Source organism: Erinaceus europaeus, chromosome 3, assembly GCF_950295315.1.
Source record: "Erinaceus europaeus chromosome 3, mEriEur2.1, whole genome shotgun sequence".
In the NCBI taxonomy this organism is placed as follows: Eukaryota; Metazoa; Chordata; class Mammalia; order Eulipotyphla; family Erinaceidae; genus Erinaceus; species Erinaceus europaeus.
Window position 1 is genome coordinate 74,664,064 of NC_080164.1, and position 12,302 is coordinate 74,676,365.

Genomic DNA, 12,302 nt, shown 5'->3' on the forward strand with positions numbered 1-12,302 from the left:
TCTTCTTGATTTGAATTGTACAATGTTTCTTGACACCTTAGGTCTGGCAGTAGTTAATCCTCCATTTTTATAGATATTTTTCTTGTAATTAGACTTTTTGGATTTTTTTTTTTATGGTTTTCCTTTGCCAAACAGACCAAAAACATACTTTTGAAATAGATTCTGTTTTGTTCATAACCATCAAGTAGATGACTCAGAACATTTTTTCCAAAGGATAGATGTGTATATATCCCTACAGTAAAGTTTTGTGGCTATTCACCTTGCTTTTTCTATGTTGTTTTAGTGAATGACTTGTTTTAAGAAGAACCAGCACCTGTTGATACAAATGTCATGTCAACCAAATAGATTTGGGGAAGAGGAAAGCTTCTGGAAATTTTAAGAATGACTTTATATTTGCACAGAATGTATGTTTTTTTTAATTTTATTTTATCTTATATTTGATAGGGCAGAGAGAAATTGACAGAGGAGTGGAAAATAGAGAGACAGATAATTGCAGCGCTGCTTCACCACTTGTGAAGCTTGCCCCCCTAGGACAGGTGGAGACCAGGGGCTTTAAACTAGGTCCTTGCACATGGTAACCTAGGCACTTAACCAAGTGTACTACCTGGCCCCAGAATGTATAATTCTGGAGCATCAGAATTATATGTAAAGTGGGGGTAGAAGTCATCTTCTGGGGGACCAGGAAGTGGCGCACCTGGTTGAGCATACATGTTACAATGCTCAAGGATCTGGGTTCAAGCCCCTGGTCCCCACCACAAGTGGTGAAGCAGGGCTGCAAAAAAAGAATTTAAGTTAAAAAGAAAAGAAAAGAAAGAAATCATCTTCTGTATGACTGAATGTAGATGTGTGAAGGAACAAGGAAAACAAGGTAGAAAAAATGGTTCTTAACTATTTGTATTTTATTGGCTAGCATTAGCATAGCCAATTAGGATCAATACTTAAAAAGGGGGGGAAAAAGCCTACATTGAATATGTGTATTGTTGGTTCTGGCCACATGGAGTTACTTGCATAACTGGATGAGTACCTGATTTACTCCCAAGTATAGAAGTGAGAAACGCTTACTTAAGAAAGTGACCTTTCTGCTTGTTTGCCTAGAGAGGGTTCTCCTAAATACTCATGACACCATGACACACACTAAGTACTTTTTAATAGTGCCTCTTTTTAGTCCCAAAGTTCCCCATTTTGTATAGTAAATTATATAGTCACTTAAAAAAATAACAGTCCTTTAAAAATTTGTATTTTATGATAGTTCTACCAGGTGGGTTTGCTACTCTTGAAATAACCATTCTTTCAAGTTGGTGTATTTAGATCTTTTACTACATCAGGTTTCTTAGAAGTTATATAACTCAGATTTTGTTTGCATGATGATTTACTTCTAAAATGTTCTCTCTCTCTCTCTGTCTTCAAGTGACAATGGATCTTAATGTTGCAACTTTATATTGATTTTTCTTCTGGCTCCTCCCACTGTTCTTCCTGGCTCATAATGGGTAGGTAGGTCAGTGATGAGTGAAGTGCACCTGAAAGTATTATTCTGAGTGATTTTTAATGAGTTCCCACTTAGTGGCCTGTTCGTTTGTTCACTGCTTCAAGTTATGACCAGTCCTCTGATATGTTGATATTGTGACAGTTTGGTCATGGGAAATGGCTGCACAATGGCTCAGCATCAAATATCTCATATCACCTCGAGGTTTCAGACTCATTCCTGTAGTCAATCACTGTACACCTCCACTAGTACGTTTAGTCCTTATTATGTACCCCCTGCCCCCACAGTATACAATGTGGACAAAAAGCAATAGCATCACTTTACCTGAAGGAAGTGCCAAGAAGCACAGGAAGGCTATCAATTTTAAAATAAATATGAACATAATAAACCAATATTATGCAAAAGTGACACTGAACTATCTAATGATGGTTGACACACCTGTACTATGGTATATTATGCCTGAAATATTAGTAAAGGGTGGCTCCTCACTTATCGACAAATTCCTATGTCCAGGAATAGAACCTGGTCACAGAAGACTACCTGCAATTTCAGATAAATGCTTTGGAAAAAAGGCATTCTCCCTTGGTACATCGAATCCAGTAACCTACAGAGTAACTGATCGTGTGAGCAGCCTTAGTGATTTGCAGGCACAAAGAGGTCTTAATATCAAACTTGGTTGTGTGGCTTACCTTGTCTGGTTCAGACATGGCAGACATTCTATAAGGCTAAGCTGGAAGAAAAATGTGTCATGTCATTCCAACTTTGTAACCCCAGAATGTAGTGTAGTGTTTATTGGTCAGAGTGTTGAGTTAATCTTAGTCCCCATTCTGCCAGTAATCTATACTGTGCTTTTGAGCTGGTGCATTTGTTTTTCTATGCCTCCTTTTTCTGTGTTTCAAATGGTGATAATGATAATAAAAGCATCCATCCTCTGAAATACTGGTGGTCTCCTCTATACCAAGCATTGTATTAGATAGACATCACCTTAAAGTTGTGATAGAGGAATAGGCGTTATCCTTGCCCTTATGAAGCCTGGGGTCTATTGAGGAAGAGTCATTAAAACTTTGTTATTATCTTTAAAATTTGTCTGACAGAGAGAGCTAGGCCAGAGCACTGCTCAGCTCTGACTTAAGTGGTGCTATGGGTTGAATCTGGTCTCTCAGAGCCTCAGACATGAAAGTCTGTTGCATAATCAAGATGCTATCTCCTCAGCCCATCAGAAAATGTTTTCATGGGGTTTGATTGAAATGGGAAAGATGATCAGAAGTTAACTACAACAAAGCAAATTTGTTGACTTTAACAATGACTGTTTGAGATGAGAGCCTTATTAGAGTGGGTTTAAGGGTAAGTGGAAGGAGTTACATTGGATAGTGTAGGATTTATTTTATTTAATATTTGATAAAGAAATTGAGAGGGGAGGTAGAGAAACACCTGCAGCCCTGCTTTACCACTCATGAAACCTAACCCCCTACAGGTAGGGATCAAGGGCTTGAACCCAGGTCCTTGTGCATTGTAATGTGAGCACTTAACCAGGTGCGTCACCACCTGGCCCCGTGTAAGCAATTCTTTCAGGGACTTGGACAATAGAGAAAGAAGAGAAATAACAGTGGCAAGAAAGATGAAAAGAACTATGGATTTTCTTTAAGATTTTATTTATTAATGAGAAAGGAGAAAGAGAAAGAACCAGACATCACTCAGGTACATGTGCTACCAGGGATTGAATTCAGGACCTCATGCTTGAGAGTCTAATGCTTTATCCACTGTGCTACCTCCCCGACAACTGATTTTTTTTTTAATTTAAGATAGAAGAGATAATAATGAGTACACGTGAATTAATCTACTAAAACGGGAACTTTTCATACAAGACACAAAAGGAAAGATGTCCTGAATAGGTGAAATTAGTGGACATGTGACTGGTATAAAACAGGAATATAATGAATTTGTCTGTATTAACAAGAAAGAAGACTGAAGGATATACAGTACGGATGTAGGTAGGAAGAAATAGTGATGGAATCTAGAAGCTTTTTCTTTTATGAAGTATGAAGAAGGATCATTTGAAACTCAAGAAGTAATAGAATTGGGGCTGGTGGTGGCACACCTGGTTGAGCACACATGTTACAGTTCCCAAGACCCAGGTTCAAGCCCCCAGTCCACATCTGCAGGGGGAAAACTTCACGAGTGGTGAAGCAGGACTGTAGGTGTCTCTCTGTCTTTATCTCCCCCTCCCCTCTCAATTTCTGACTGTCCTTATCCAATAAATAAATAAAGATAATTGAAAAATTTAAGAAAGTAATGGATTTGAAATTTGAAAAGAAAAGAAAGGAAAACAATATGGTTTCAGGCAGTACTAAATGTAGAAAGAGTAGGAAGAGCTCAGGCTCAGCTAACATGCCTTTATTGCTGCTGCCCTTCTTCCTGTTTGCAATGCCCATAGAGAGCTGGAAGGATTGATGTCAGTGACAAGCTTACTCACTATCGACTTCTAAACAGAAAGATAGCTCATGAGTCCATCCTTGCTTATGGAGTCACTAAAAAGCTCTGGATGTCGTCACATTAATGTAAGGAGAAAAAAAATGTTTTATTTATTTAAGCTACTGGGAGGTGGGGAGATGGGGACTTACTGCAAAATAGGTTCCTTAAGATAAACATCTGTTGATCCTGCTGTATCCTCTGTACACAGAAAAACGCCAACATGTGATACCCAATAAATGGTAATTGATTCAGTGAATGAGTTTCTAATAATGGGTTGGGTAAATCAGAATATAAAATAAATGTTATGGGGCCTTCGTGGTGGTGCACCTGGTTAAGTGCACATGTTACTATGTACAAGGACCTGGGTTCAGTCGCCCAGCCCCCACCCATAGGGGGTAGCTTCAGGTGTGGCCAAGGAGTATGGCAGGAATCTGTCTCTCCTCCATCTCCTTTTTCTCTCAGTTTCTCTGTCTTATTACAGTAAAGTTGAAAATTATTTTAATAAAATAAATGTTTAAAATGTCTGATTTTATTTTCCTTAAACCTCTTAGACAATATGATTAAAGTTTATTTCTCACAACAAAGCATTATGGGTGATAATTTAACACTTAAGTCAATATAAACAAAAATTACAAGACATTACTAAGTGTAAAAGAAGAATACATTGGATAAACTATGTCCCTAAATTGGAAGACACAATATTATAGAAAATTATATATAACTTATTATATACATGTAAATTATATACATAATTATATGTAGAATACATAGATATATATTTCATTTCTAAGTTATATATATTTCAGTTCTAAGCATTTGTTATTTTTTAAATATTTATTTTACTCCCTTTTGTTGCCCTTGTTTTATTGTTGTAGTTATTATTGTTGTTCTTGATGTCTTTCATTGTTGGATAGGACAGAGAAAAATGGAGAGAGGAGGGGAAGACAGAGAGGGGGAGAGAAAGATAGACACCTGCAGACCTGCTTCACCGCCTGTGTAGTGACTCCCCTGCAGGTAGGGAGGCAGGGGCTCAAACCAGGATCCTTGCACCGGTCCATTAACGCTTTGCGCCACCTGCGCTTAACCTGCTGCGCTACCACCCGACTCCCAGCATTTGTTATTTTAGAGTATTCAATATTTGTTAGAGAGAGCTAGAGTATCACCCAGTGGCCCAGTGCTGTGGATCCAACTCAAAACCCGGTGCCTGCAAGTCCTGCACTTTACCACCGTGCCACCTCACTGACACAATCGTCATTCTAATTACTGAATTATTTTGTTTGTATTCAAATTAAAAAATATTGCTTGGAAGAGTATGGGAAAAGTCCAATTAATACCCTGAAAGACTGACAGAGTTGTAGGATATGGGGGGACTTTTCCTACCAAATATTGAAGCCTACTGAAAAGCTGCTGTCATTTAAATAGTACATTTAAATGAATATACAGAGAGTGGGGGTAGTCACAGAACTTTGGAGGTGGGTGTAATGTGGAACTATACCTCTGCACTCTTATAATCTTGTAAACCACTATTAAATCACTAATAAAAATAAGTAGCACTTCAGGTTGGAGCAAAGTTTTATTTTCATACAGTCCACAAAAATAAATTCCAGATGGATTAAGCATAAGTAAAAATTAAAGAGAACTACAAGCAAACATAGCATGGGTTTTGAGAAAGGATTGAAAAACCACTGCTGTAGGATGCAAGAAAAAAGAGAAAAACACAGGACTATAAATTTAAAAGTTGCACAAAGAAAACATTTGCTGGACACCTACTCTGAGACTCCGCCAGGCTCTGGGGATGAAAGGCGTTGTTAGAGAATGTCTGCAGCCTACAGGAACTGGTAACTAAACCGCAGCAAAGGTTATTTTAAATTCAATCTTACAGACATTTTGAAGTTAAACATGCCCATCTCCTTCAGAATGAGGTGTTCACCCAATCTCTGTTCAGATCTCTTTGGCGTATTTAGTTTTGGATTAGTACAGTGCTCACATATTAAAGTGTCCACACTGACCTCTGACTTAGAACTTGTGCTAATATTAGAGATGGCAAGAAGACAGGATGGAAAACCAAAAATATATTTAGTCAATCTTTTCATTTTGGCTTCCTGCCTAAAATCAGTCATAATGAGTTGGATTTAAATAACAGATCATGGAGAACTCCTGAATGACTGGGCTCATTGCCAAAGCAGTCTGTTCCACAGGAAGAGAGAGATAGATTTCTTCCCACTCACTTACTTTGTATGGTGAGGATGATTGTGTGCATGAAGGCTGGGTTTATTATTTAGGGGGATAAGCACACTGCCCTGGTCAGCAACTAATAATTACCTCTTTAGGAATTAATTTTAGCCTCCCCACCAAAAAATAAGGCTTACCTCATATCAAGAATTTAAATAAGAATGGCAAAGTTGGCCCTCCCTAGCCCCATTTTTAAAAATAGTCTAACTGAAGAAAGGAAATCAATTGGTAATCTAAATTCTACTGAGAAACCTTTCAGATACCAGGCAATTTGTCACAAGTCTATAGCCCATCTATTTTGACATGTTGGAAATGTTAGCCCAGTCCTAATAGAAAAATGTTAAGTTAAAAATACACTGGTGAAGAAATGAGGTGGGAAAGCAATCAACTAGACTAACATTGAAGTACCAAATTTTGAGAGTCCTGTTTTATCCAAGCAATTAGGCCAAATATGTCTCCAGATTTATTGCCATGTTTTGCAAAAGCCATCAAGTAACATGGATGAAAGCCCACTACTGAAAGCTTCCTACTTCTGTCAAACTTTCCACCTCCTATAGCCAGATCCACAATAATTCTGGAAACATCCCCCAAGAGAGCAAGCCATTGGATATCTTCTCCAGGCCCAGTGATTGGCTCTTTGATCATTTGACATTCGCCCACCTGCTTCCCAGGTTTAAGTCTCTTCGCAATGAGGAAAAGGTGGCACAAGTGAGAGTAAGCCTACATTTATCCACATTGTCTGCTTCACAGAGTGAAAATGACTCCATGAAGCTAAAATTCAAATGCTTGCTTAGTGTTGGTGTGGTAATCAAAAGAGCTTAATATTTAGTAAAATATACTGTCACTTTGCCTATAGTAGTAGCACCCCCAAGAAACATTGGAAGTTGTCTGTTTTTGGTATACTTATTTTGACTGTTTAATGACTTTTTTTTTTCTGGTTGAAAAAGTCATGCACATACTGTAAAAAATAATAAATGATAAAAGCCCTTTCCTTGTTCCTTTCCTTACTTTTTCTCTCTTCTGTCTCTTTTTCTTTTCTTTTTTTTCAAACTAGTAATAGCGTTTAGATATCACAATTAGCTCTGATGAGTCATCCCATTATTTTGCTGCTCCTGTGGCTGGACAACCTAGAGATTATTCATCAGCCTGCTGAACTGCTCCTTTCTCAGAAATATAGATAACATCCAAAAATTTCCGGGTATCAGTTTTAAACAGTTGTAGCTTGCTAAATTGATGCAGCTGAATTTGATACAAGTTTGATGTCATTTCCTTCAAGAATTCATCTTTCTGGGCTTGAGGTACTGAGCAAGCAACACCTGACCTCATTCGAACCCTGTGTATATATTTTTCACCCAAGAAATTTCTCCTAGCAACAAGAGACCCATTCTCCTGAAGAATGACGTTGATAAGGATGTGAACACACACAGACCTCATTTTGTAGTGGAAACCCAATATAACACCCTTGATCATGTTCTGCACATGACTACAGATAGTACAAACAGTAGCCGGTTCCTTTCCTTTTCCCACCATTTGTCAACTCGGAGCCACTTCTTTTTCTTGCCAAGGAGACTGAGCTCTACAATGATGTGGTTGAAGTCCCTCTGCAGGGTGCATCTAGGGTCCTTCGCAATGACTGTTTGCCCCATCAGAGAGATGTTGACATTGTCCAGAATGTCAACAATCTAGTTGCTGAGAATGGTCTTCATTCTCGCAGCAGATGTAGCAAAGAGCCTATTTTTCTTTTTCTTTTTTTCTTCATTGAATTATATACTTGATTATTATTTGCATATTGAGAAATAGTTCTAGTTCGTGTCTACTGGGTAATTGTACTCTAAGGACGTTTGCTATAATCTTGTGGATTTTCTTTTTTTTTTTTCTTGAGGGATTAATGTTTTACATTTGACAGTGAATACAATAGTTGGTACATGTATAACATTTCCCAGTTTTCCACATAGCAATACAACCCCCACTAGGTCTTCTGTCATTCTGTTCTAGGACCTGTACTCTCCCCACCACACACACACACCTACCCTAGAGTCTTAACTTTGGTGCAATACACCAACTCCAGTTCAGGTTCTACTTGTGTTTTCTCTTCTGATCTTGTTTTTCAACTTCTGCTTGAGAGTGAGATCATCTAATACTCATCCTTCTGCTTCTGACTTATTTCACTTAACACTATTTCTTCATGCTCGATCCAAGATGGGCTGAAAATGGTGAATCATTATTTTTAATAGCTGAGTAGCATTCTATTTTGTATATATACCACAACTTGTTCAGCCACTCATCTATTGTTGGACACATGGGTTGCTTCCAGGTTTTGGCTATTACAAATTGTGCTTCTATGAACATAGGTATACACAAATCTTTTTGGATGGGTGTATTTGGTTCCCCAGGAGAGGAATTGCAGGATCATAGGGTCGGTCAACTTCTAGCCTTCTGAGAGTTCTCCAGATGAAAGAGCCTATTTTTCTTTTTAGTTGTTGTTGCCAGTACTTCCCTGCTACAGGCTGACTTTCTTTAGATGAAAGAAGAGACACCACAACACTGAAACTTCCCCCAATTTGGTGGGAGTAGGGATGAACCTTGGTCTTGCACCTTTTCTTCTCCCCTCCACCCCTTCCCTGCTCTCCAGAATTATCACTGGGGCTCAGTGCTGGAACTACAAATCCACTGCTCCTGGTGGCCATTTTTTCCATTTTATTGGATAGGACAGAGAGAAATTGAGAGAGGAGAGGGAGAAAAACACCTGCAGACCTGCTTCACCACTTGTGAAGCAACCCCCCTGCAGGTGGGGAGCTGGGGCCTTGGATCCGGATCCTTTAGCAGGTCCTTGTATTTTGTATTATATGCGCTGAATTGGTGTGCCACCACCCTGCCCCCAACTTTTATCTATATATAGATGCCCTTATAAAGAGTATTAAAAATAAAATCAGGGTAAGATAATATATATGTAGTACTTTTTCTCTTTACAATATAGCTTTTTTTTTTCTTTTTTTTTTTTAATTTTTTATTTAAGAAAGGATTAGTGAACAAAAGCATAAGGTAGGAGGGGTACAACTCCACACAATTCCCAACACCCAATCCCATAACCCACCCCCTCCCATGGTAGCTTTCCCATTCTCTATCCCTCTGGGAGCATGGACCCAGGGTCATTGAGGGTTGTAGAAGGTAGAAGGTCTGGCTTCTGTAATTGCTTCCCCGCTGAACATAGGCGTTGACTGGTCGGTCCATACCCCCAGTCTGCCTCTCTCTTTCCCTAGTAGGGTGTGTCTCTGGGGAAGCTGAGCTCCAGGACACATTGGTGGGGTCTTCAATCCAGGGAAGCCTAGCAAGCATCCTGGTGGCATCTGGAACTGCAAACTCTAGTGTAGTCCTGCTTTCAGGTATATATTTTGCAGTAGTTTATGGATACGTGTGCACATAAGCTCTCTCTCACAGAAACTGGTGTATATCTAGGTTATGGGACTTTGTTAGAAAGTGAACTACCTGAGATGAAATTATAGTGTACTATTAAAGGAAAGGTCTCACCCGAGTAATGAAGCTGAAGGGTTGTCATTCCACACGTGAAGTCTCTGGATACATTCTGTGGTGAAGCATGTTGAGGTAGCAATCGTTGCTTTGGTTAGGTTGTGATCGGCAGATGCGATGTTATTTGGTTTGGATTGGGAGATGCATACGGGAAAGTGGGCCCTATCCAAGGGTGCCAGGACTGGGGGAAGTAGGGGCTCTATAGTGAAGATGTGAGGTTCCTGCTGTCTTAGGGTTCAAAAAGACAGTCGATAGTTAATATTATCATCACATTATTTGTTAATTGGGTTAACTTTGAAAAGTCCCTTTGTTATGGTTTGCTGGACAGTACCCAGAATCTTGTATATAACTGTGCTATTGGAAGCTTCTAATCTACTTGGTCTAGGCTTTTGAGAGAGTCCGCATATCAAATACATAGCCTATATATTAAAAAGATTCAGTTTGTCTTTTGAGAAACTTTGAGACATACAACTGATTTTCCCCCTCTCATATTAATTAACTACTGATTTATATGTCTACATTTTGCTAGGAGTGTACATAAACACCATTCCCACCACCAAAGGACTGTGACCCATCCCTCCCGCCCACTCCCACCCCCCATTGGCCCAGGAAGCTACATGCCTACCCCTCACCACTGGGTTTTTACTTTGGTGCCCTACTTATATAGCTTTTTTTTTTAAGTTCCTTACTTAATGTGTCTAATGCAGTTGAGCACAGGTGTAGGACTACTGTGAATAGTTCTGCAGTAAGTATTGTTCTGTCAAAACAGATGCACATTTACTTATCAGTAACTATTTTGAGAAAAAAACACATAGGGTAGGGATGAATATTATGTGATGAAACTTATCTCAGTTGTATGTGTCCATGCTTGTATGTGAGTAGTAGATTAAAATATAAAATGTATTCTTTGAAGAGTAAAAGCCTAGGAGGAACATTTCCCTTTTTTTATATTTTATTTTAATGACAGAAAGAGAGGAAGACCAGAGCACTGCTCAGCTCTGGTTTATGGTGGTGCTGGAGAATGAACCTGTGTCCTTGGAGCCTCAGGCATGAAAGTCTTTTGCATAACAATAATGCTGCCTCCCCAGCCCTGGGGGGTGCCCTTTTCTCTGGGAAGAGTCCCTTCTGCTCCTCTAACTCAGCATGATCCTGTTGTTAAAGTTCGGGGCTCCAGTAGGCTGGGCTAGCTTTGCGGCGGTAGACAGAGACTTGGGGACACATGGCTGAGCAGAGAAGCTGTATTTCTTTATTCAGGAGCAACAGTTCAAAAACTAACCTAAACTAATCACCACAAGTTCCGTCCTGCATCCTTCTCCTCCAGCGGCAGCGGCAGGAACTCAGGAAGTCCGTAGGTTAGGGGGCAGGGAGAAGGGAGAAGCGCAAAAAGGCAAAGACTAACACAATCTCCCGGAGGCGGGGGGGGGGGGGAGTAAGACCAAACCAATATGAAGCATACCAACAATTCCCCCTTTTCTTTTTAACTAATTGACCATAGTATCAGGAGTCTGGGGTGAACAGAAACCTTTATCATAACAGGTATTTTCAAAAAATAAACTGGCACAAACATGGAGGAACAAGTAAGCAAGCAACTAGAACCAGTGTGCTGCCAAGGGAAGGCCTGAGGGGGACCTTTCTTGCCTCTGTGGGCTTTTTCTTGCCTCAATGGGCATTTTTTGCCTCTGGGGCATTACCTAGCATGGAGGGAGGGTATGGCCTAGAGTCCCAAGGCAGCTGGCTGCAGTCAATCTTTGAGAAACCCAGCAGCATAAAGGGAAGCTGCTAGTTTTGTGCAAAGTGTTCAAGAGGTGTACCAGTAAGTCCAATAGAAGTGCCAGTCCAAAGCAGATGTCCACGGCAGAATGACGGGGTGGAACGTTGTATGAGGAAGGTCAGCTGCTGGAATTCCGCTTTTCTGTAGAGAACTTGACAGCTGCAATTTACTTACTATGAAACAAAACTTGTAGCAGGTTAGAAGTTTACCACAATTGATAACTCTATTACAATTGGAAGTCTTTTTTAGTATGATTTTAAGGTTGTTTAAAGTTTCAGCAATAGAATGTGGAAAGGTAAACATAAGAACCATGGGGAAAAAAAGCCTCAGGCATGAGAATCATTAGCATAACCATAGCGCAATCTAACGTTTCTAATTGAGAAGGAATTTGAGAGTTTTACATATCAACAACGTCTTTTTTAACCTTTTGTTACACCCATTCAAGATGGAGACACACCCTAGGTGAGCGCAGGTTTTTTAGACCAACTTAGTTAAAATATATTGATTTTTAACTAATTTTTACCTCAGACTTTAAAAGTAAGTTAATTTTATCTTTATGAGAATTACATTGAAAACCTTTTTCATTTAACTTTGCCTGGTAAGAATGTAGCCTTAAAGTTACATTTCTAACCTTAAAGTTAATGTTACCAAACTTTAAACACACACATAAACATGGTCTTCAATACACAAGAAGAAAAACTTTTGTTACGAAAACATGCCATTTTAAACACGAGTTTATATCTATACTGTCTTAGTTGTTGGGGGGGTCACCATCCCAAGGTGGCCTCCCACACAGATCCACTTCTAGGAATTGTA

The 12,302-nt window shown here is 39.4% G+C and overlaps 1 pseudogene; it reads right to left on the reverse strand.

Moving 5' to 3' along the window:
- Positions 1-7,321: 7,321 nt before the first annotated feature.
- On the reverse strand, positions 7,322-7,893 carry LOC103113768 (large ribosomal subunit protein uL6-like; annotated as a pseudogene).
- Between the last annotated feature and the right edge of the window lie 4,409 nt (positions 7,894-12,302).